The sequence below is a fragment of the Ambystoma mexicanum genome, chromosome 8 (assembly GCF_040938575.1).
Source record: "Ambystoma mexicanum isolate Mex_15411 chromosome 8, UKY_AmexF1_1, whole genome shotgun sequence".
Lineage (NCBI taxonomy): Eukaryota > Metazoa > Chordata > Amphibia > Caudata > Ambystomatidae > Ambystoma > Ambystoma mexicanum.
In genome coordinates this window covers 356,756,151-356,783,045 of record NC_090929.1, presented here as the reverse complement: position 1 = coordinate 356,783,045, position 26,895 = coordinate 356,756,151, and the positions used below count along the sequence as shown (strand labels likewise).

The window sequence follows — 26,895 nt, the reverse complement described above, 5'->3', positions numbered from 1 at the left end:
CCCCCGACCCCCCTTTCTGTTACTAAAGTCCGGGAAACTTGAGGAAGCTATAAGATTTTGGAATGCAAGTACTTTCTATTACGCTTTTTCTAAGTTCTGTGTAAAAATATGTTTTAGAGTAGAGTAATGCTCCTATCCAAAAAAGGTGGAAGGGGTATATTTTAGGTGAGCACACAAATATTTTCACAAGTACAAATATATTTTCACTGCAAAACCGGTATCTTTTGTAATCCGTACTTTGCATCTAGTAATTCACTCGCAATATGTGAATTTTGTACATTTGTCTACAAAAAAGGAATTATAATATTGGAGCTCCGCCTACTTGTGGCATTGCTCTGCTGACACCACTGATCCGAACATTTCCGAGCTGTGGGTATGAGCAACGGGCTGGCTCCATTTGATATTTATTTACATTTTTCTAATGCGCCTCACACCCTGAGGTCTCAGGGCTCACATAAAGCAAGACCAGACTAACAACAGAAAATAAGACACAGGAAAGGAGAGTAACAGAGAGAACAATAACTAGCATGTGTCTTAATCATTTTTTTTAAATCCGTCAGAATTTGTATCTTCCTCAGGTCAGGCAGCAGAGCATTCCAGGCTATGGGATCTTGGCCATTGAACGTGATGCCACCATACCCTTCAAGCCTGAATTTGGGTTGGTGTAGTCTCACCTGATCAGAGGATCTGAGAGTGTGGGTGGGTTGGTAGACCCTAGTGCGCTCTATGACCGGTACTCATGATTCAAGTGCTTGTGACTCAGCGTTAAGACTTTATGAGTAACGCGCTGTTTCTCCAGGAGCCAATGCAGCTGCCTTTAAAACCTTGGTAACATGATTGCGTCTTGCGAGTCCACGAGTGGTGTGAACTGCACCATTTTGGATCACCTGCAGCGTTATAATATTAACCTGGGAAAGCGCCCAGTAACAGACTGTTAAAGTAGTACAGGCGCGAGTTAACCAGTGCAGCGGCAAGAAGAGAGATATTCTTGGGTGAAACAAAAGGGCGAATATGGCTAAGTAATTTTATTAATATAGCCACAGGAACCTGGAGATATGCGACATGAGATTTCATGCTAAGTTCAATGTTAAACATGACACCAAGTGTCTTCACACTCTTAGTCACTGGGATAATTGTATCAGCGATGGTAAAGCTCTGATAGTCCGCAGGCAGTTTTTTTAGCCTAGGCTCAGAAGCAACAATCAGGAGTACGGTTTTATCAGTATACAGGGCAAGGGTGTTAGCTAATGGAGCCATAGATCACATCAACATACTCTGCATCCTATGCATAGATGCCAGAGTGCTTCCGGACCACCTCGGTGTCATCAGCATACAGTGGCGTAACACAAGATCTGGGGCCCCCCCTGCGAGCCATGCTGGGGGCCTCTCTCCCCCCAACTCAGCAACAAATCACAGGTTGCGCCACACACTGGGCCGGCCTAGATTACCACACTTGCGCAATACGAACGTGCTGCTGAAGGGGTATACTGCACTAGGAGAAAGATATAAATATGTGTTTAATGCAATATACAGCACACTTGCTGAGAGCGTGTGGCTAAAAAGCCACAGTGTGTGCTATTGTTTTGTAGGGTAACACCAATCCAATACATGCAAGTTACCAACAGTGCACATGAGCATTAATGCTCTGCTATTAAAAATGCCATGCAACAATAACATGTCCAACTGGCTGCACAATGTAGACCAGTGTAGACACGTAATAACATTACAGTAAAGCATCCAAGGCCACATTTAGACATACCTAGACTGGTTGCACCAAAATTCCAGTCGAAGTAATAAGACTCATCAAGAAGAGAGCACACATTCAAGCCTGCATCTCTGCGGCCTCTAACAACACGGCCAAACTCTTTAAACTGCAAGGAACTGGCCAACCCTGTTGCGGTCTCTACCTCTCCTGTTCCCTCAACAGGCCCTCTGTATGGCTTTGGCCTCTCGCTTCTCTGCTAAAATTCAGAACATCCTGTACACTAGCTCCTCTTCCTCTCTCGGCCCCCCTTTGGCCATCTCTCCCTCTCCTCCTTTCTCTCTAACACCGGGCTAGGTTTCTAGACAAGTCCCATTTATGGAAGTGTCGCCGAAACAGCTTCTCTCCCGCTCCTCCAGAACCATCAAGGACCATATTGACACCCTTGCTTCAACCTTGGCTGATTTCTGTAATCATTCTTTTGCCATTGGAACTTTCCCCTCTGCCATACTTTTGGAAAAGCTGGCCATCTCCCAGCTTACTCTCCACACTGAATCTTTTGGTTTTCTCCATGACCATCAGTCTGGCTTAAGAGATGCCAGAGGCACGGAAACTGCTCTCCTGAACACCTGTGAAGATCTGATCTCTAACCTTGATTCCAGCATTCCTTCTGTCCTCATCCTCCTTGAACTTTCGACACTGTCAACCACGCCATCCTGATCAATCAACTCTGTGAGAACTTGGGCATCATGTATCAGGCCCTGTAGTGGCTGACCTCCTTCATCTTGAACCGCCCCTCCCAGGTCCAACTTAGTCCCTTTCACTCTGTCGCCTCTCTCTACCCGTGGCGTTCCACAGGGCTCTATCCTCTCACCCTGGTTTTTCAACCTCTACTTGGCCCCTTTGCCCCACCAGATCTCTACCTTCTAATCTAAAGTTCAGAGTTATGCGGATGACACTCAGCTTTCCTTCAGGCTGCCCTCAGCCTACTCTCCTCTCTCGCTCATTCCTGGCATCGTCTTCAACTCCACTTTCTCTTTCTCTCCTCACATCTCGGACGTCGCCAAGAAGTCCCACTACCAACTGCCCCTCCTCAAAGGGACTTTTGCCTTTCTCACTTGTCTCCAGAGCCCTGGCTCTCTCTAGGTTGGACTACTGCAACAGCCACTTTCTCAATCTGCCTTCCTCTACTCTCCGCCCTCTGCAACTAATCCAGACCAGGACTGCAAGACTTATCCTTGGCCTCAAGCCCATGGACCGTATCTCTCCAGCCATGAAATCTCTCCACTGGCTCCAGTAGTCTGCAAGGATCAAGTCCAAGACCCTTTGCATTGTGCACAAGGCTTTCTGGGGCTGGGATATGCACTACATCCAATGCTCTCTTCCAAAGTACCTTCATTCTCAAGCCCTAAGGGTTAGATGCTGCTCCAGGCAGAGAGTAAGGGGTAGATCTCTCTCCTCTGCAGGTGCCTCCCTCTGGAATGGCCTCCCTGCCCCTCCCAAACTTGAGCCGGACCACCTGAAGTTCCGAAAGCAGCTCAAAATGTTCCTCTTCTCCTCTGCTTTCTCTCTCTCCCTCCCCTGCTGACGTACCTGCCTGATGTACCAACTGGTTCCTTGGCTACCCTCAGTGTCACTGAGTCCAGGCTCTTTATTGATCAGTCACCCTTACACTGCCTCCGGGCCTACTACGCAGTTAGGGGCTGTAACTGTAACCCTAAAGTCCCTTGTTCTCCTTGCACTACCCAGAGCCGTGCTGCTCTGGCTGCACTTAAAGTATTGCTGCCCTGTTTTCCCCTCCCCTCTCCCTTCGACCCCCCCCCCTTTCCCTTTGCACTTCTCGTTCTCGCACTTGCACAATCTGAAAGATAATTTGTCTTGTCCTCCCTGTTTTCCTTCCCTTGTCTTGTTGCGCCTAAAAACACTGTGTACAGGCACGTTATATATGACTTATCATATTTTATCACAGATGCCCAGAAAAATGTACAGTGCTGCAGTAAGAAACGGCTAGACTGGCAGAACCCAAATGCCAGTCTAGCCAGGTAGTTACACTTAGCAGGACTGCTTTATCAGAAATGCCTAGTTTAAAAAAGTCATACCAAACTGAGGAATGACTAGACTGGCTGCACCAAAATGCCTCTCTAGCTACTATTACCTCATATCAGGCCTGCTTAGAATGGACGTGGAAGACCATTATGATGTATTACACATTTCCCCCCCCCTCCAATCCCCTACCCCAACCTCCAAAATCAGCTAGTTGGCCCAGAATTACCTCCATGTCCCTCTTCCTTGTCCCAGTGCTCAACGTTTGAGGCTCCTTGCCTCATGGGTAAGTACTGATATAAGGAAGAGTGGGACTAGGAGTAATGAAGATTACAGTTAGCTAAGGCAGGCATTACCTTCATGTACCTCTACCTCATCCCAGTGCTTGTGTATGAGGCAAAGAGCCTCATACACAAGTACTGGGATGAGGAAAAAAAGGGCTAGGCGTAATGAAGATTACCAATAAGTAATCAAGGCATTAAACACAAGTAGTGGTGCAACACCATTGAGCTAACTGGGCTTCAGCACTCCCGCCCCCCCCCCTGAAATTGTCATCTATGTTGACTTGACCTGGTTAACCTACAGAGCAGTTGCCGGACAGAAAAGGACACAGATGTTAAATGGCACCTGGGTTTCGCTGTTAACAAGGGCCCGGCCCAGCAATTACTAATGTACACCATTTCACTGTTAGTACCTGCATTCAAATGTCAAATTTTTTTAGGCAATTGAAATTGTGATGTGGGTTTAGTACTTGCATGCCAGGGGAGTGATTGGAAGGGTAGAGAGGGAACAGGAGACCAGTCATTCTCACAGCAGTCCATAAGTGGGTGCTTTCAGACTTAAAGGAGAGAGTTAACTGCTTATAACATTGATGTGGCGCTAGAATAGCGTCATTAAAATACGTAAAGAAGTTCGATGCCCCCATACAAATAAGTTTGCTCCTTCTCACCACACGTGAAGTTAGCGCCTCTCCCAACATTTGAAGGGTTAGCCCTCTGAAATTTAGGTTTTGTTGCGCCCCTGAGCACAAGCACACACACCATATATACACACGCACACCCAGTCATCCATATATTTGAGTGTGCATCTTTTACCGTAAGAGGCACACACACCCAGGCTCCCACCCATACATTTGTGTGTGCGCTTTCGCCATACACTCACACACGCAAACGTCATGACGTTGAAGGGAGCCATAATACTTCAAAAATAAAAGTTTATTTTTGAAGTCACTCTGACTTCATAAAGAAATTATTTCCGTTAAGGACTGAACAATAACGGAAATAATTTCTTTATAAAGGCAGAGTGACTTCAAAAATAAACTATTTTATTTTTGAAGTCATAGGGCTTCCCACACCCCATCACATGGAGACCTCCAGCCTATGGCCTTCATATCAAGGGGTGTGGGTAGTGCCGTACTTCAAAAAACAAGTTTCTTTTTGTATTCACTCTGCCTTCCAAAAGAAATTATTCCTGTTACAGAAATAATTTCTTTATAAATACAGAGTGAATACAAAAAAAAACAATTAAAAAAAAAAGAAAAAAAAATCCGGGGCCCCCTTCCAGGACATGTGGTCGTGGGGCCCTCTGCACCGTGGGGGCTGCGCGGACCCCTGTTACGCCAGTGTCAGCATAATTAGTATAATGAACACCCAGGCTGTCCAGCAGCATCAAAAAAGGCAGAATGTAAATATTAAAGAGGGTCAGAGAGATACAGGATCCCTGTGTAACCCCACAGGATATGGCAGCAGGGGCAGATTCTGCAACAGCCACAGCAGCCCTTGTGTTACGAAGCCCAGAAATAAGTCAACCGTCTGGGCATCAACTCCTGAGCAATCCACTAGATCAAGCAGCCTGGAGACCAGAAGAGTGTAATCCACCAGGTCAAAGGCTGCCGAGCTGTCCTGTAGCATCAGGAGGGCAGGGATGACCTTTGTCCACGATGCTGCAAAGATTAGATTTAAAATCCAGCGAAGCATTTTCAGTACCATGTCTGGCTCAATAACCCGACTGTCGTGGGCCAAGAGTGTTATTGCTCTCAATAAAATTCTGTAGTTGGAGTTAAGACACCCGATCCAGAATTTTAAGCAGAAAGGGCACGTTCGTAATAGGGCGATAGTTCTTTGCCTGGACAAAGTCAAGATTGTTTTTTTTTCAGAGTGTTCCAGGCTTCTTTTAGAAACTGGGAACCATGGCCTTTCCGCAAAGGAGAGGTTAACCAGCTTTGTAACCCTAGGCACTAAGATGTTGAAAGGTTTTTAAAGATGCTGGAGGGATAAATGTCACCATGACAAACAGTAGGTTTCATGGCGCCTATGATTTTAGACATTTCTGCCTCAGTACAGGGAGTAAAGAAGAACTCCTTCTCATTAGAGTGAGGAAGGGGCCTGGCATTGTCCCATGCGGCAGAGGAAACTGCCGAAATCGGGGGTGGGGAGAGTGGGGTGGCCTTCGATTGCTCACTGATGGAATCCTGCCTGATGTTTTGTAATTTTGAATTTGAATTCATCATGAATTCCTTGACACTAGGCAGAGTCTTTGTTGGCCGCTGGCCACAAGGCCGACTTGCCTTTGAATTTCCTTAGGACCATTCTTTGGAATTAGTTTAGCCTGTGTGATCCTGTTGTTGAAGGCAGCGGACTTAGCTGCAATAATGGCTGCTTTTAGATTCCGTACTGTTTGTTTATAGTGGGTGAGGGCTATTGGAGAGGGGGATTTACGCCAATCTCTTTCAGCAGCCTGTTTAGTATGTCACAGATCAAGGACGGCTTCGTTAAACCAAGTATTCCTGTTGCATCCTGGCTTAACCAATCTGGTCTGGAGAGGAGCAAAAAGATCAACGGCTTAATTCGTTGCATTTAGTGTGAAAAAAAGCCAGGTCTGTAAACGTCATCACATTTTTCAAGACAATTCAATTTTGGTTTGAGAATGGAGGATAGTTTCTCAGGAGTGATCTTTTTTAAAATTTCTGAATTCTTAGCAAGTCTTGGAGTGGCATTGACTTTACAAAGGGAGGCCGGAGGTTGAAAAAGAGATGAAACTAGATTGTGATCTGACCATGGGCATGCCGAGACTAAGACGTCATGCATGAAAGGGGCCCCTAGGGGACCCTGACGTCTATGGAAACAAGGCGAGTCACCACACACTATAGAGACGCCAGACACAAGGTTGTATTCCCAAAGCTAGGGTTTTATTGCAAAGAAAAAGTCTGAGTTGGCCAACTCGGTCTCACGCCCCGCGACGAGTATCTTTAGACCTCGAGGGACGCAAGAGAGTGAATTACGGACGCAAGAGAGTGAATTACGTACATCAGTTACATATATACAAAATGCATATCAAACAATCGGCTATGACATGTTTAACACCCCCCTTTATTGGGTTTCTTTGAACTTGGTGTGATGATGGACATCTCCAACCACTATGACGCCTTCAAACATCTATTCTAGTAACAATTTGCAATCTGTGAGTGCGAAGGCATCTTTCGGTTATTGAATAGAACACAGTGCTTCTGTTCTTGGAAGCGAACTACATAGGGGGGGAGTTGCATTCCGGACCTTGCTATCTATTAGGTGCTATTCGCGTCCTGGGAGCCAAGATGCTCTAGCAGGCTCAGTAAAGGGGGGCCGTAAGAAAAGCATAATTCAAGCCTTTAGCAGTATTATTCTAACATATTCTACCATATAACGAGACTGGCTGGCAGCTGTGAAATGATTAAATGCCCTGCATCTCTGCTTCAATGCTACATTCGGGAGGGAGCCGGGCATTCTTCCTGGCGCTGCCTTCGTTTGTGTTTCAGCGAACTCTTGTTATCCTCGCGGCCCTGCAGCCCTGTCCTTTTCACATACAGACAACAATGTTTCACAGTCGAGCAGTGTAAGCGGAAAATATACTGCGAAGCAATAGGAACAGAAAGCAATGAGCAATGGTTAGAAAACAAAATGGCTATTCTTGTTACATCAAAATGGCCGTTCATTGGCAAACTCGAAAACCTATATTTTGTCATATCGTGCATGAGACGGTTGGCCCACGGCCACCAAAATGCGTTTGCGGTTTCAAAGTAGAAGTATCCGTATTTCTAGACTGACAGGATAGACAGTGCGACCGAATCCAGTCAATAGTGTGCCCACCTATGTTGGTAGCACCAGACACCCACTGTAGGTACCCTATGGTGTCCAGGGCTGTCAATAAAGAGTTGGCTGGCTTGTCGAAAGGGTTGTCAGCCCAAAGGTTGAAATCCCCAAGCACCATAACAGGTGTATTGGCTTTAGTAAGCTTATTAAAGAGGCCAATACATTGCTCTTCGAAAGAGGGCATGGCTTCAGGCGGTCTGTAGATGACGAATGGTCAAAGAGACTTTGATTGATATTACGTTTCACCACAAGACTTTCACATTCATCAGGTGGCTCACTAGGAGTCAGATGACACTTTAGGCATTTATTGCAAAGAATAGCTACCACACCGCCCATTTCCCCCTGTCGATGACTCAGAAACATGTGGTAATTGGCTGGAATGGCTAGAGTAGCATCGGAGGGAATAGAATCATTCAGCCATGACTCTGTAATAGCCAAGAAGTCTGGTGCAGAATAGGATAGTAGATCTGTGTTGAAAAGGGGATCTGGTATTTAGCAGAGAGAAGGGTTGGAGTAGGCACTGAGAAGTGGGACCCAGCTCCTCTGTACTCTGTTTAACCCCTATTTTATTTCTGGGAATATTTGGCTTTTTTTTAGTGTGTAAAAGTGGCCGGTGTGCTTATAATAAAGCATTTTTGTGTAAAACTGCAGAATTTCAATTACCAGAATAGTGTTGGAAGCGGCTGCTGCGAGATTGCGTTTGGTGTGAGCAGTGCGGCTTCACACATTCTTTGTGCCTTTCCTGTAACCGCATCGGATGGCCTGTCACAGTCCTCCAGTGAGGGCGGCGACTAGTGTTAAAGCTGCAGAGATAGTAGAGGCGGTGGCAGTGGCTACCTGGTGTCTCTCCCAATAAAATGAAGGCAATGAGAGCTGTAGCTGACATAACACAAGGCCTCTTGCTCTAAAAAGCCCCCGCACTGGTACGCACGGCGGCAAATGCAATCTGCACCCTGCAGCGATGCCAGAAACGGGGTTACTTTACTTGAGTCATCCGGGATCACTGGAAAAGATTGGTGTCTGCCTATTGTGGACACTGAGGGTTGCTGGCTGGTGCAGACACTTAATGGCAAGCAATGGCAGCCCCCACCAAGATGGCTGCCAGGTTTGGACTCAGTCAGTAATCCAAGATGGCCCCCAGGCAGCCCATGCCTCAGTGTCTTTGATGGTCTAGTGATACAGGGTGCAGCCCAGGACTATAAAACCACACCCTGGGCCACAACCTGTGCTTAGCGTTTTTCCTGCAGTCTTCAGAAGCAGTGCAACGCTTACCGCTCTGCTTGATTCCTGCACTCAAGCAAGATTTCTGCATTCAAGCTACTCACTGAATTTTCAGCCAACACAGCATACTTACCAGACTTCAGAGCGGGTCTTCGTTTGTGCTGCATTCCACCGCCACCGGACTCCTGAAACAGAAAGCACATAGTCAGAAGTGTTTACTCATGGAATCACACGCGCCCCGAGCCCTCCCTAAGAAACCTGATTACCTGTTTATCATGGCTTCACAATCTTCTGCAACCCTCCTACTTGTGTTCCGGAGACTCTCCGATGACATCCCGCATCAGCTGCAGTTAGGAAATGGCACCTGCAGAGACAACATTATTATTGCACAACCCGCATGCCGCGCACAACCATTAATAAGACTAGAACGCGTTTCCTCGCACCTCGCAGCGCAGCCATAGATACTCGCAAAACAGTTGTAGACACTTACTGTGCAAGAAGCTTCACGTGTGTCACAGCTGGACTGGACCACAACTCGCCAGTGACGGAACTGGACCTGGTGTTTACCTTGCACACTAGGGGGCTCAGCTTCAATACAAAAGGCGCGGCAGTCTCCTGCCAGCAAATCCTGGGGTACAGAAGGGAGGTGGGGGGGGAAAGGTGTTGGACACTAATGTCCTTATTTGTTTGTGACATAGTCAGGGGTCCGGCAGCCGAAGACCAGGCGCTCTTGCAGGGCACCAGAGATAAGCGTTACACTATTGGCCCCCGGAAACCGTCTTTTTGTTGGGGGCAAGCTATACCCTGAGTTAGGGAGTGTTTGGACCCACACTATTATATCAGTCATTTGAGGGGTGCATATTGTTATAAACCCACACACTACGAGAAGTAGGGCTGTAAGCAGAAGGCTGATTCAGTGTTCTTGGAAGTCCTCTGAAGTTATGGCCATTGGAACTTTTCTCCTTGTGATTGTGCAAGGATGATGTGTCGAATAGGTGGAGTGTGACACAGACTTTGGTGGCTTGAAACATGTGTGCGAGCGGCCAGCAGGTTAACAGTGGTTAGGTAAAGGATTCTGAGCGCCTAACCGGATTGAAGTGAAGCTCTCCTCTACAAGAAAATAAGGCTCTGCAGTGCATCCGCTTGAGAAGACCCAGGAGCCTTGTCATGGACCACATAACGAGAGACCAAGACTCTCGCAATAAGGAGGACAGGCTTGAGAAGAGTGCAGGCACTCTGCCCGTAATTACAGGGTTTTTTGAGGCTACTCAATCTCTCCCTAAGCCTGAGATACAAACTAACTTGCCGGCAGTCCTGCCCAGCGTTGAAAGTATGGCACAAACTCTCTCGTCCACAATTGACAATAACTACTGGGGGAAACTCCCTCGTGCAAAATAGTGGGAATGAAAATATTATAGAAAGATTTTTTGCAAACACTCCAGATTTGACAACTTTTGTTTCATCATCGGACGCCTCAGATTATTCTGATTCACAGTATGAGCGTGAAGTTGCCCTTGTGTTCCATGTGGCCTCTGGACAAGGAATGTACCTCTGTTTACCAATACAGTAAATCGATTATTACCAAGGTTGATTGCTGTTTTTTGCCTCAACTGCAACTATTGCAACAGTACAAGCAGACATTAAATCTATTCTGGTAAAAATTGTTGATCTGGTTTTGGCCAACTCATTGACATTTGTTACCGAAAGACACATACATGCTGTTAAACTTCCCCGTTGCAGGCAACTTAATCCAAAGTCCTTTGCTTGCAACCCCAGTCCGTCTAGGGCAAATGTTAGGGAAGAGAAGAATTTCAACAGACGTCAGCAAAAGTTACTGCGAGAAGGCACCAATCATCTGTGACTTACTCGGACTGGGACTATGAGAAGATTATCCCTCCTACTGAGTTAAAATATACAACTTGAAGTTTAAAGCCAGTAACCATTAAACCTGCAATAAATTTGAAGGAAAAAATAAACAAAATCTTAACCAATGATGCAGTTTGCAAATTTTCAGAAATCCTGCCTCGCCTAAATGCATATGCAAAACAGTAAACGCCCATCCTAAAACACTGGTTACAAATACACTTCTGGATGGCTCCACGAGGCAGGGCCGACTTCAGTGCCCATTAGATCAATGGCTGCAATCTTCGACACCTGCTGCTACGACTGTCCCATGCTGTCTCCAAAGACAATTTAATTTCCCTGCTAATATTCAAGTAGCAGATCCACAATCTCACCTGCAGACTGCTGTGTTCTTGCAAGGAACTGGGGACCTGTCTTCAAGGACGCAACCTGTAACCGACCAACTTTGTGAAAACCAGCCTATTACGCCAAATGTGTTTGATATTAGATCTGTGCCTGTTCAGGCTGGTAAAACCTACATCGCAGACGAAAACATGCGGAACTGGGAAAATGGGTAATTTTAGAGGAATGTAATCCTACTTATTATAGTCCCTTTTTTTTAAAGTCTAACTTTTTTTATTGGACTTTATTTTGTAGGGTTAGTTTTTGAAGTGTTATTTCCTCTGTTGATATGCTCCAAATTGGATGGGCAGTGCCTCAAACTGGATGCTCATTGAATTTACCTCCCCTTTGATGGTGGCTTTGTTAAAACGAATGCTCATATACTAGAGCAAATAGGGTTTTATTTGACCATTTGTTGTAAAGTAAAGAAGAAGTACACATTCTAGATAGTATCCAACAGCAAACGCACATGGTCTAGAATCCTATGCCTCTGAGCATGTTACATGGCAGGCTTTCCAAATTTGCGCTGGAAAAAAAAGGGCGAAAACTATCAAATTGCCCATTGTGTTCCGGAAAGGGTAAACGAGGGGGTACGTTGACAGACTTTTATAGATTGTTCTATAACTTAGCTGACTTGGAACACAACAGGATACAGGTCTTTCCTTAAACATCTAATTGGTTTCGCTATGAATTTGGCCAGGCAAAGTGGCTGACCAGTTAATTTAACATAGATGGCTATTTCTATAAGGCAGCACTACCATGTATGCGAGGACGCGCTAGTGAGGACCTGGCGATTGCGATAAGGTCTAGATGCCATTTGGAGCCTTTCTTAGGGTATATGTGTTTTCCTTATGTACTTTCATCTATGTACTACTTACCTTTAGAGTCCCATAATAAGGATATTGATATTTTGTTTAAATGTTTACGTCCCGCCAACAGACCTGCACACAAAAAAAATACAAAAGGTAATTGGTGAGAGTGAGACAATTTTTCTCTGGCATGGAAAGTACCCTAAAGGCATATACTCGTAGTGGGAGACTTAAATGTGAAAGATCTTCTTCCTGATCAAAAGAGCTTGTGCTGTTTTTTTTTTCTTTTCTAACATATATATATATATATATCTCCGACGAAGCCCGTTTTGGTTGAAACGCATTGTGTGTTCACGTGTGTTTTCTCAACTGTCTCCACCTACAAATGAATAAAGGACTATTACTATGGTGACAACGTGGTTCTTGAATTGGAAATGAAGGAGTGCCACTGTAAGCTGCTCAATTGCAGTTTTGTTTGCTTTTTGATTCATTTTGGTATTCTGGGCGGAAATGATAACTAACATCACAGAGTGTGCCGGAATAAAATGGCAAATGGTGGTATCTTATCCTTAATTAGCGAAGAAGAAATTGCGAATATGGAACTGGATTCGGAACAATTAAAAAAAAAAAAAAAAAAAAAAAAAAAAAAAAGTGCACTAAAGACATCATTATCTGGATGGACAGCTAATAGTTTAGATCACCTGCCAAAATACCTCAAACAATTCCCCTCTAAATATCACTGCAATCTGTTTTTGAGGTTGCACCTAAATGCATACAACACAAAAGAAGTGCTGTGGTTAAGACAGGATAAAGATACGGCTGATAATCAATGCAGATTCTGTAAAAAGAGTGGAATCGTCAACATATGTGATAACTGAGTGCGTTGAACTAATAAATGAACGCTCATTGTTTTTGGGGAAATATGCATGTTTAACCAACAATTCAGATGATTGGTGGTATAATATGCTTTCAAGTAACAATGTTCATCAAACATGCGCTGTTGTAGACTATTTAGATAAAGTCTTGCAGAAGGATGTGGAGTAGTTGACAATGTTTGAGGGTGAACTAAGATAAAACTGTTGAGTGATAGGTTTTGTATTGTGGATAAGAATTGTTGGATTTTGTTGTTTGTCTGGAGTTACATATGTTGGTCTGTCTGTTTTGTGAAGAGCTCAGTGTGTTTGTTGGAGCATAAGATACAAAGTTTGATGAGGTAATTTTTGTTGAGTTTTGTAATAAATGTTTGTAAAAATAAACTAAATGTTACAATAAAAAAAACAATACAGTATAGGCTATAAGAAAGGCTATTGAAAAGAGACACAGTATCAATTATATCTGTCTCTAAGTGATTGTGCACTGTGCTTGCACCAGGATTTCCGTCTGTTTTAATTACCATTGCTGGGAGGCAGACACTACCACTATAAGCCTATATATTGTCAGCAATATAAAAGGTGCTCTCAACAGAGAACACAAAATAAATTTACTCCGGGCTAGTATAGCTCTCTCGTAGAAAAGTCACTATTCCTGGACATGTCCGAAAATAATTCTATTGGACGTTGTCTTCGGCATGAGGTCACTCATGCCCTTTTTGGTCGACCGGTTTCAATGATGCATATAAATGAGATCATCTTCAGGACCTGTATTTTGCCAAGGAAAACTTAATGTGAGAGATCGTCGTGTTGATCTCTGGAGCACTTCTACTACCTAGGGGTAACGCAAAAGGCAGAGAGTCAGGAGCTAGAACAAACCCCTGAGCAATATCCAAATACCACTATGGTCCAGGATATTGGAGTATGCACCTTACTTGATGTACTTCTTAAGCAAAAGAAAGGTAAGTGCTATAGACTGAAAGGATACCATCCATTGGCTCCAAATTCATGCACTTATGACGTGTGGGAAGGGGGATTAAGGGGGGGATGGAAAAAAAGAGAAGGAAGATACAAGCAAACCGGTTAAGTATCAGAGGGAGGCTCCCATGTCCAAGAGAGAGTTAACAGGACTATCTTTAATTGCATATCGTACCTTAGTGTTTATAGAGCATGCGCTATTACATGTGTGTAATCACCCGTGTAAACAGTACCTATAGGGACAATGGCTAGAGTCCTTACCCGGCATCCATAAAATGGTGACTGAATAGCACATACGTTGTTGCAGTGGGAGAGGGGGTATTCTTAGAGTCCCGTCTTACTAGCAGAAACAGCCTTCCTACATAGATTAGAGATAGAGATATGCACGCATGTTCAATCTTTACTCTGGAGTAAATATAGACAATTTAATCCATATGTGGCTACTCGGATTACCTAGGATATGGATGCCAATTACTTTAGTTTGTGGAGTTCTCTCTCTCAAGGACCGTTGTCAGACGGATGTCTGTGATCTTATGCGCATGTGCTTGGATCTAGCTTTTTCTTTTGCCAAAGTAGATCATGCTCTGTCATAGCATCGAACAGCAATAGTTAGTTAGAATGTCTAATTGCTTAGACAGTTCATACTCATCAGATATTTGTCAGAGTCTAAGAAATTGACTGTAAGGTAAATGCTGTTTTATTTCTTTCATGATAAAAGCTATCGACTCTCAGAATGTAATTCTTAGGTGTGGGTTTGTAAATGTCCGTAATGAAACATTCTAAATTATAGAAGTGACATCTACTTCCAGAAAATGTACAGAAGGGCCAGCAATTCTCATTGTGAATTGTAATCTTGGATCAAGGTTGAAATAAATAAATAAATAGAACTCCTGTATCATTGGAACCATGCAGTTTACCAAAGAGCCAATGTAACAATACGGCATGATTATATGGGAAATCCAGCTATCGTGCTGTAATTTTATTTATTTGTTTATAAGGCGCCGAAAGCTTGCAGGCATCGGGGCGCCACATAGAGACATTGACTTAAACATAGCACGTTGAATAAAAGGTACAGGGCACGAGACGCTTGGTATGCCAAGACACAGATGGGGACAAGTACTGCCCAGAGTTGTTTAGTTCATTTAAATAGGAAGGTTTTTAATTGCTTTCGGAATCTGAGGAGGCTATACAGGGTGATTTAATCTTCTAACAATATAATAAAAGGCCAGGTGTATTTTTGTCCCTGTATGTCCGATGCAGTAGCTTTGTCTTTTGTCACCTCTAGAGGGAGCTGTTGGCTTAGGATATGTAGTGGTCCAACTGTGTCAATGAAAACCTGCACTTTGGCATGTGTACACGTGCCTGTACACTAGTCTTCAAAAATTCTAATTCGACAGCTTTTTCAGCTCCTACTGATGCACATTATAATAGCAGCAATTCAATTGCATGTTGGCCCTTCTCATTAGTTCCCTGGGCCCTGCCACAGTCCAGTTTAAATAGGCTCTCCCCTCTAATCCCATTTATACTGGCCCAAACTGGGAGGAAGGCTTGAACAAGTATTGGCTCCGGCGTAAAGCCAGCATAATTACAATGTCAGCCAGCTTACCTTTAAGGGAGTGGAGACTTCTTGGTGCCATAATGCCCCATGGCAAGCACCAGCATCGTCGCAGCAAACATCGCTGCGCCTCCCTTCCTCTGCCACTGGTGGTCTTGCATGTAAGGGGAGTGGGGCCATAGTTCCCCCGATACAGTGTGGCAACCCAGGGGGAGAGTTGCCTTCAACAGTGTGGCGACCGAGTGGGTCAGAGGGGTAGCACAGTCATCTCCAATAGTGGCCCAACCAGGGGCTGCAGATCAGTCAGCAACATTCATTCAAACGGTGGAGCTGCGGGGGTAAGGGGGGCAGTATGGGCTCCACGTTGGTAGTGCCCCAGGGACCACTAACCTTGATTCTTGGCTGCAACTTCCCAGTTACTGCCCTTCAGAAAACACATGCGGATTAGGGTAGAGGATGGGGCTATATAGCGCCTGGTCGGAACTGTGGGCAGTGTGCTAAACTGGGAACATCTAGGGATTGTCTAGAAGGCTGAGGTGCCTTCAGTCGGTTCCATCTGTAATGACTTTGACAGGGAGAGAGAGAGGACTGGGGTAATGGCTGATAGGTGCCCTCACAGATTTGTGTGTCAAGAACTTGGACCACTGGATTCAGATGAGCATTTTGTATGGTGTGCAAGCCAAAGTGGCTTTACCTTGGAATGGACATGCACATTAATCCTTTCATGCATCAGTCATCTACATAACAGAAACCACTTTAGATTACATTGTGAGATGACTCAATTTTTCCAGACCTGAAGTGATTTTTTTTTAATGCAGACTCGTTTCTTGGGGCAGGCGAAGTTGGTGACTGCACAGGCAGCAGAGCTAAATAGCCCAGGTGGAGGGGGCGCAGGAAGCCACCCACGCAGGCAGCTTGCCAGAGAACATATTAGGCATTCCTTTGCTAAAAACAAAGGAATGCATATTCTGAACCAGCCTCTGAAATTCTCTGGAGACACACACCCTGTGCCCACTCTTTGTGTTGACAGCCTTTTCAAGTGGGGGCAATTTATAAGTGATGGCTCATTTAACAAGCCATTGTTTTTACACAGTATATTTTTAACATTTCAGTGCTAAGAACTGAACCTGGGGCATTTTTATTCTGAAGGCCAGCACAAAGCATCAGTTAGCTGACCAAATCTGTGCATTCTTCCAAGAGCATTAACGTGCCACACAGAAAAGGTTTTAAACTATGTTCTTTATTTTCATGTCTTTTTATTCACATCAAAACGTTTTTTGGTATATTTATAGTTATATATGGCGCATGCCTGAGAAGGTTAATTGTCATTTTCTTGCTTAAGTATTCTAGTGTCTGCTTTGGGACATGGACTAAATGCATCCACTCAGCATCATGGGTCTGCCTAGTGCTCACCAGATGGCACCTCAATGTGATTTGGCACCTTGATTAGGAAAGCAGGGTTCATTGTCACCATGCAGACTGAAGTCCGTAGCAAATCAATGCAGTGATGGGCGCAACAATGATTTGTGCGCTGCACAAGTCACCAGCATGTTGGTTAATGCCGTTTGTGGTGCTCCTCTATGTAACAGCACATATGACCGTTGTGTCGGATTTGTCCCATGTCCATACAATAGCACACTGGTATGTTTTGTGTATGTGGCTCTGACCATTATGACAGTATGGCACACACTGAAAACACATAAAGAAATCAAAGAGGTTGCTTCAAATTGTATATCTACTAGGCCAAACACCCTTTCTATGCTGCCACACCATGATTTTCACTAGCTGCAAACCAGCACCAATAAGAGATGCTTATGCCAGCTTTGTTAGATAATGCATGGGCCTGCTCTTTTTTTTGTGTGCAGAGATAAACCCCTGAGGTCTGCGTAATGGTGTGGAGGGAGTGGCTGAGGAACTGTGGACCATTTACCATGCTGCATTAGAAGCCTGTTTATTTTTAAAACGCTTCATCAGCTTATTATTGGTCAGGCTAAAGTTTGTAAGAGGTACAACCCTTTCTGTGTATCCTTTTTGTGCATTGTTTATTGGGTGTCTTTTGTAGGGTATAATTTCCTGTCTATAGATCTAATTCCCCAAATATGTTTCTGTAATGGAGGCTGGGCATGCTCGCACTGAGAGCGAGCCCCTCGTCATCTAACATTCTCCAGAAACAAGAAGCTAAAGATCCCTTGCACTCTTTGAGTGGCTGATGCTGTGGCCATTTTATACTCTCATCCAAAAACATAATCGGTCCGAATGAGTATGTATGGTTCATGGTTACGGTGATGTGAGCACCAATCAATGTGTCGGTTATGTATTTAGAGATTCACCCATGCAACACTTTTATCACAGACTTGTTTGTCAAATGGAGATCTTGGAGCACGGTTATATTTCTGAAATGCTCTGTGATTTAATGCAAAGTAGATGGGAACACCCATGGTGCTATTTGTCTCCTTTCCAACTCTTAGAGGTATTTTGGAAGAGTACAATAGGAGCGTACCAGACTGTCCATCTTGGAATGATCACCTATCGGAAAATAATTCATATGGTTAGTCTAGTATTGCCCCTTGCGGAATGCAAGTGAGGTGGTACGATCAGAAAGCCTGCAACACAGGGCCAGTGGTCAGTGGGCCTTCAGACCCCAGCAGGCTGGTCACACTGCAGTGTGCCAGTACGGGCAGTTTGAAACTGCATTCAGGCAAGGCCTTCCCCAAGAGCAGGTGACAAGAGTTTATTTTATTTTATTTATTGAGTATTTATAATGCGCCTATACACCATGTGTTTCAAGGAGAACCATTTACTTGGGCAGCAACAGCTGTGTTTTGACATTATATTTCTTCTGTACAGTACTTGAAACCAGCTTCATTTATATAGCAATGATTTTTTTGATTGGGCGGAGTGAGGCAGAGTGACTTGTGTGTGCAGAAACTGACACTGGAGAGCTCTGGTGGAGAGAGGCAGAGTGTCTTGGTGCACAGGTCAGTCTGCAATGAGTATCGTGCAAGGGCTGATACTTGTGAATTACACTGGGTTACTCGGAGAGTGACATACAACGCTGAGACCTTGTGTATTTTAAGATACTAGTCCCTACAGGTATCTTCATGCTCAAGGAGATTGGAAATCTTCGACTTCCCACATAGCTACCTCCCAACTTAATTACAACTTACGGTTGCTGGATAAGGGGGGGGGGTTGGCGTTCTCCTGAACACAGTAGTTATTTAATTATTTTATTGATTGACATTGTGGGCCAAGTTGGCCAGTATATGTGCAGTAAGACCTGCATAGAAGTAAGTCTTGTGGCCCATGTGTAGGTTTACTCCTGCAGATATTGTATTAAGATATTTTGCAGTCAGACAAATTAAATATAGTGGTAAATAAGTAATTGGCTCCACTATGAAACTGAAAAACACTGGTCGTCTTGGACTGCGCAGCGAGGTGGTGCGGAAAGGGAAACGATTTGCACAGCCCAGTGCAGACTCGCAAGATGTTAAAGGATGTACCCAAAACAAAAACGGGGAAGAAAGATTATGGTATTAACTCACTACAGGAACTTGATTGGGATCCATCCCACAGAATTTAAGGTATTGAGACCTTCATGTACAATGAGGAACTACTTTATCAGACTGGCCATATGCCCCACTAAATCATCTATTCAGGCATCTGAGCACCACAATGAGATGGCTTAAAGTGGTTTGTGAAAAAAGGCACAATTTTTGAAGCTTATTACCAAATCTTTTCACTAAAGAAGCTCTACCAAGAATACTAGGGATCCATCCCCAGATCTATCGAACTGCCTTGAGAACGACCGATGGGTTGAAACACGTGTCGGCTGTACCTTCAATAAATCACCTTTCACATATCCAACGGCTTTATCCATATATATTCTCTGATATTGTCATGAGTTTTGAGATTTAATTTTGTGTATTGATTACTGGAATTTAGGTCTATTTGTGCAGTATAAGTACAAACGCCAACTGTTATTGTCTATTACCTTTGAGGTATTAAAGGAATGGTTCGGTCAAAATTTTTTATTGGCCCTACGGGTCGGCCATGTGTTTTTTAAGCCGAAGTCGCTCGATTTTAGAAAAATGTCCTATGGACCTTACCCGTGTTTTCGTCCATTAAACGCACGCGAAAACAGGCACCAGGGAGCTGCCGTTTTGTGATAATCCTATCATTTCCCCCATCGCCCTGGCTGACCTGCTTTTGCGGCACTAAATCATATCCCCCGCCCCTGAGCCTGTCATCAGCAGACGCATACCGCCCATTTCACAACGCCAAAGCACGTCTCGTGTCAACATTCGCTGCGCTTCAGCTAATGACGTGTCGCCATGGAAATGGCAGGATACCTCTTTCCTCAATAAGTATAAACAGACTGTTTCACAACACACAGCAGCAGATTTTCGATTCCATTCCTCTCTCTGTTACTTTGAGTATTCTGTGACTCGTTTCTGTGCTCTGGTCAGCTACCTTCGTTGCTTGTAGCCCGTGTGGACAGATACCAGTACCACCGCTATCTATTTTAGTTTGTGCAACACACAATGGATACAATAATGCCCTACATGTACGAGCCCGAGTATACCGAGGAGGAACTACTGGAAAGGGAAACGCGCGAAAACGATGGGGCTTCGGACAGCAGTTTGCAGGACGAATCAACGGATGAAGACACTGGACCTAGTCGCATGGACGGTGTTTCCACCTGGTGCACATGCAATCGGTGCAAGCTAATGCCGACCGAGGAGGAGAACTGCTGCTGCTGTGAAAACTCGGGATGCGTGGCCTACATTTCGGAAGGCGAGCCACGACCGCAATGCATCACCGAGCTGCTAGACTTCAGGGCAGCCTGCCTCACACGGTCCGTGCTGAGGATAATGATGGTGCTTATGCACGAACTTCGCGCAACTGTTCGTCCTCGTAATCCGAGTAACGAGTAAGTATACTCTGCTTGTCATGCCACTACTATTTCATGGTCTTCTACTATATCCAAAATTGCATATACAGATCATTGTAACGCATGAAAGTCGTTCAATAGTGTGCAGTGTCTAGATAGCATTTGTCCGAGCAGAATGCCATTAGTTACAAGAATTGTCATTGACAACAAACGTTTATTAAACTTATCTTGGTCATTTAAAAACAGTTTGTTTCATTCCTTTTCACAGGTGGTACAGGCTGGTGGCCTATCGTTCCTTTACATGGTGGCTTCACGGGAGGCTTGGACACCGCGTTCAAAGAGTGATACCCGCCTGTGCCGTTCGTGCCATAAGAGAAACATTCCCGAGTGACAGCGGTCAGTACAGGGGATTTTCTCTCGCTGTGCTGCAACCTGAACTGTACAATGTGTAAACTTTTGTATTTATGTGTCATCAAAATAAAACACCACATATACTTTAACAACAGTTGTTTCGATTTTTTTAAATCAATCAAGTGTGTCTCCATTTAAGTATGGACGTCAGACACCTGTGCTCGGAATGGGTGAAGTTCAGGTCGCTGTGAACGTGGTGGTCACTATCTAAGCTAACCAAATATATTATCAATAATGCATGCACTAAATAACACTTGTTCAAAGTCTTTCAGTCGGTTATGTCTCTATGAAAGTCACACATATATCAATACTATAAATGAACATTGGATTATACAGGCCTTAGGTCAAGGGTCTTGACCACTGTAATACAGTGTTTGAAGTGTGGGTCTGTGCTCACAAGAATCTCCGATATGTGGCATTTGTTATTGATAGGCAACGATATACTGCAGTAGGGGTCTAATGTTAGTTGGGGATCTGCTAGGTGGCCATCATGGCGTGGTCAGTGGTCTGGCACATGAAGAGAATACCTTGCAGGGACACAGGGTCAGAATGGCAGTTACTTTCCACTGGCAAGGGTGCGTGGGCAAGGACACGTTTGTGGAGATGAACGAGCCATGTGCATGGTTCAAGCCGGTTCACATGCAGGACCGTGATCTCAGAGAGTGATGTGTTACATTTATTAGCTGTTGCAAATACCTCTGGAATTTTCCAGTCAGAGTGGGAACGAGGCTGTGGGCCATGTGCCCTGCGCGCTGTACTATCGCAGTGAGGCCTGGTCACCAAAATGGAGTGGAAAGGGGGTACAAAAATGGATGCCCCGTGTCCTTTAACATCACATAAGGGCAAGGGACAGGCGCAAACGGCCAAGGTGCCAAACAGGATGTACACTTCAAAAGGTATCCCACGCCCAGGGGCCATCGCTCACATGGCCTCCTCAGACCCTGTGTCTCCAGGCAAGCCTCCCCTGAGGCAATAAACATAATACCACAACATACACACGTCATTCATTCACAAACACACACCCCTGTTTCTAATACTTTATAAACCACTTGATATGTCTCATGAGAACATCTTTGTGCTTTGCAAGTCAACCCCTGAACCTTCTACCTGAGAAGCACTGAGATCTATGCTAATCTGCTCGTCGCCGTGCTATCTGTGACCGCTTCGAGCAAACTCGTCCGTGTGCTACCTGTGGCCATCTACCTGTTCTCCTGCAACATACTGCTCGGCCTGCTGAATACAACTGTTTGTTGGTCAAGGTAAGGCCATGTATCCTAGTCATATTTCGGTCATTTTTACATTTCAATCTATTTGCGATTACAGTACCCAATAGAGCTATGGTCATTGGTCTCATTGCTATTGACTTGAGTTTCAATTGTTATGCTATCAATAGATCTATTTATTTTCATCTGTGTCAATTGTCATCGAATTGCATCCTTCGGGGGTCCAGTCTATAATGTAAGCATGGTTCCTTTTCGTGCAAGACAAAACAGAAATTTCTGTAACTTATGCAAATACTAAGCCCCACATGATGAACTGGTATAGTTCCGGCGACCAAAACAAACCTTGCATTGAGCATGGTATTTTTCATTTACTTTTTTATGACATTTTGTATTCATCAAGGTTTTATAATAACCTTGATATTTACTTTTCAGAATTTTCAACAATGCCTGCCTGTTCGATTAGCGGTTGCCCTTCGAAGACCCATGCTAAATCTGAAGGCACTACAATGCATGTATTCCCGAAAACTGTTGATAGAATAAGAGAATGGGTCAGACATTGCGGAGATCCACTGGATGAGCTGGAAAGTAGAGTCCAACAAGTCTTTGAGGACAAGAGGGGTGATCGATACCGCATCTGCAGCCGGCACTTTCCCTCGAACATGTACACCACATCTTGGGTAACAAAGAAGAACAAACGGCGATCGACACAAAAATTGCTCGCAAACGCTATTCCCACTTTATTCATCCACAATCCGCCACTGGTGAGTCAAGTGTCTGTTTTTAGCTTTAGGTCCTTGCAGTAGTGTGTAGGTAGCCGAATGGATTCATTGATATTTTAGGTGCTGTTTCAAATTTGTAATACTTTCGACATTGATATGAGTGTATAGCTTTTTGAATAATGACATTTATCAATATATTATTTTTAGATTTCATAACCCACAAACGAAATCTATAAATGGGCACAGGGAACTGTGCTATATTGCGCATTACTCAAGTATTCGGTCTCCTTACATGGCAATTTTAAATATTGGCATTTCATTATCAAACAATAATTTACCTTTACAACTTCTTTATCTGAAGCAAGAACATTCTACTTCCGTGACATGCTCGCAGTTATTAACCACTTCTAGCGCGTATCAGGTAATCATACTTGGCTATTCCGCTACAGACTTGTTTTATGCATGTCAAGTAATAGTTTGTATGTATCGTGATTATTTTACCAATTGTTTGGTTAGTGCTTTCCAATTGATATACACCTTAGTTGTCGTCCCCTGGTGTTTGTATTCAGTTATAATTTGTGTTATCCATACTAATGAAAGTACTGTCTTTCAGGGAGATGCTGAAGCATCCACCACATTGACAACAGCCCTAGATGTTCTTCAGCAGCCCGAGGTATGGATACTGACAGCTCAACTGACCGTGATCATCAGGACTGGAACACTTGTCGTTTGATTGTTCTACACCATGTTTCATTTGTGGTTAGCCGTTGATATGTACCTGTGCGGTCGACCCCAAGCGTGTGTTGTGTTTTCAATATTGTAATCCTGACTAATGCAAATACTATGTTTCAGGCTGTTGAATCGTCAACCCACGCACTTGATGCAGAGCCTGACATTCAAGTAATTCCGGTGGAAGCGGGACCATGCGGATACGAATCGGCGCAACAGCTTTCGGAAGTGCGCACCACATTGACAACAGCCCTAGATATTCTTCAGCAGCATGAGGTATGGATACTGACAGCTCCATCGAGCGTGATCATATAACGTGATTCCATTTGCTATACTTTCTTCCCTATTAACGCAAGTACTGTGTTTCAGGGAGATGATGGAGCTTCCACTACAATCACAAGATCCCATTTAGATGATGCAGATGTAAAGAAATCTGAGAAATAAGTCGATTAAATCTGATCATTTTTAAATATTCCTTGATTCTTTTAGATAATGCAACATTTGTGGTTATCTCTTTATATGTACCTGTGCCGTCGACCCCAAGTGTGTGTTATGTTTAGGATATTGAAAACCATACTAACGCAAGTACTGTGTTTCAGGGAGTTGCTAATGCCTCCTCTTCAATACAATCATTCGTGGCAGTCCATGTAGAGCCAGCGGTATGGATACTGATATCTCCATCAAACTAGGTCATCAGAGCTCGAATACTTGTCGTTTGATTGTTCCACACAATGTTTAAATCGTGTTTGGCTATTGAGATGTACATGTGTGTTCGTCCTCACGTGCGTTTTACGCTAACAATATTTTGATACACAGTAATGAAAATACTATGTTTCAGGGAGTCGATGGAGCCTCATTCCGTGCTGTCTATGCGGATACAGAAAATATAGTTGTTGCAGTGTAAGAGGAAGGGGAGACATGCAGATACTTATCAGAGCAACAGCGTGCAGATGTTGAAGGTCGAGTCAAAAAAGTCATTTGTACTATACTTTACCTTGTGTTTAAACTGAACGTCCCTTTTCCAATCTGTCCTCTTGTTACCCGTGGGTCTACGAACTATACATACACAGACAGTGAAGCGAATGAGAGATGTTGCTTGCCAGACCATTTACACTATGGAGGCTATGGAGGAACTATTAATTCAGACGCGGCGTGTTGAGACTCGGGATGCTCATGTCCAATGGCCAGAACATGAAATTAATGTGTCCGGAGAATCTGGCAAAGTTGTATTGGACCATTGCTACAGTACGACCGCACCACTGCAACAACATGATACTGGATGTATTGAAGATAGCTCTGAAGTAGTCGCAGATCAATTCACACAATATACACCCACCAAAAAATTGCCACCAAAAAAGCTGTCAACATTGTTGTGTTCTCCCATCAATGTTGAGGTAGCAGATGTTGAAATGACAGAGAATGAACCAGCAGCAGCATTCACCGACGCATCAGAACTTGATAGCAGTGATATTTCTTTCAAATGTGGTGATATGTCCTCAACGTCAGAGGCCGAATCAACTTTGATGCAGGATGACAGTCTAATGAAAGAGGGCAAATACATAGTATTCAACAGTTGTTTGATGGATATTATAAGTATGCTGAAATGTGGGCATTCCGTCGGAGGGAAAGTATGTGGGAAGCCATTGATTCATGTGACTCGTCAAAAACAAGGCAGTAACGTCACAATACATGCCGCCTGTAGATTACATAATACGTTCTCATGGTCTGTGTTAGGGAGAATTCTCTGTTTAGGTTGAATTTCCTAACCTAGTGAGTCCCCCAGCAGCTTTGCTGGATTTTTGGGGTTTATTTTTTTCTCCTGCCAAGAGTGAGACTCTTTTACCCTCACTCTTGGACATGATTTGAGTGTGTTTCTTTGGATCTAGATGTGTTTAATGGGCTATGGGGTCTTTTACCCCATAGGGCTTCATGTGTTTTTGTGATGTGTGTTACACAGCACCCTCAGTGCAGTGACACAGGGGTGTCATAGTGACCCCCCAGTATAGACTCCATACCCTGGGACTGACTACTGTCTCCCAGGGCATGTAAAGTCACCATTGACTTTACTAGTCTTAAATTCTGAACAGAACCAGTACAAACCATCATATTGTGGACGTACTGGCTGGGGCAATTCGATTGCCCCAGGGTCTGTTAGTCGAGGGGGCACGTCTCCGTCCCCCCTGATCGAGATTTGGCTGGTGGCAGCGGATACTACTTTTTATATTCAACCGCGAATATTTTCCTATGGGATTTCCCATTGTTTTAGGCTACTATCTTTATTTAATTATTTACGGTAGCCTCGAACATACCGCTGGTTTATTTAATTAATATGAATTCTCCGGTTGGTATTTTTGCCAAAACTTGATTCTAAAATGGCGTTTGTATTCTCTTCTGTGACTCCAACCCAAGAAGCCCTCCAAAGTGGTGCCACTCTGTCTGGGGTACTTAGGAGGGGTGGAGGGGTATTTAGGCACCTTGGACTGAGTTGCCTAGGCAACTCAAGTCGCACTCCATCCTGATTGGCCCAAACCACTTAGCATCTTTGAGTGACAGCCACGCTGAGTGAATGGGAGCTTGCTGCATAAAAGCTGGGCTTTGGGGACCGGAACTTCAGAAGTTGCCACAGGACCTAAGAATCCGACGAGGGAGAAGCTGAGCCGACCTGCCACGACACCACCACCGGTGGAGCCCTGCTGGACCGTCTCACCACTTTTTCCCAACAACAGAGGAGATCTCCCGCCGGAGAGTCTTCTTCCTTTGACTGGTGGGGATAACCAGTTTCACCGTCTTTTCGCCTTCCCGACGTACCTCGTGGCCACCTTGCCTGTGCAAAGCACCCCGGAAACCAGGATACCACGTTTTACCACGACCGCAAAGCAAAGGTACCACCTTTAACCGGAAAACTCAGCGGCTGGTTTCTTCCCTGGTAGTGCAACGACCTTCATCTTTCCTCCAAGTCGAGATCTTCTCTTCCCCCTGGACGACGACGCAACTTGCACGCACTACCAGGAACAACTGCCACCGCTGGAGTATCCTTCCCACTTAAGGTACCGTGTCCCGCCTGGCTTCCCTTGCTACCGACTGTACGGGGTAGATTTAGCCCCCGGCTTTCGAACCTGGGTTAGCCTGGGACACTCTGGCTAAACTTTCCTAAGCCTCTCAACTCTTTTTGAACCCTCTGCAAGACTTTCAAAGCCTATTGTAACTGTGTGATCTTGGGCACATTTGTGCTCTGCTCTCTCTAAGAGTGGGCCCAGCCTTTGGACTTTGGCTCACCAGTGACTTTTGCTCTTCTGCCTTGCTAACAGTGTTCCTGAATCTTAGAGTGGTGTACCTTTCCATATTCTGTCTTTTTCCCTCCCTTTCTCACAAAC

The 26,895-nt window shown here is 44.4% G+C and overlaps 1 protein-coding gene across 6 annotated transcripts in view; it reads left to right on the top strand.

The window, feature by feature from the left end:
* FKBP15 (FKBP prolyl isomerase family member 15) overlaps positions 1-26,895 on the top strand; it is a 2,419,492-nt gene that overhangs the window by 481 nt on the left and 2,392,116 nt on the right. The window lies entirely within an intron of this gene.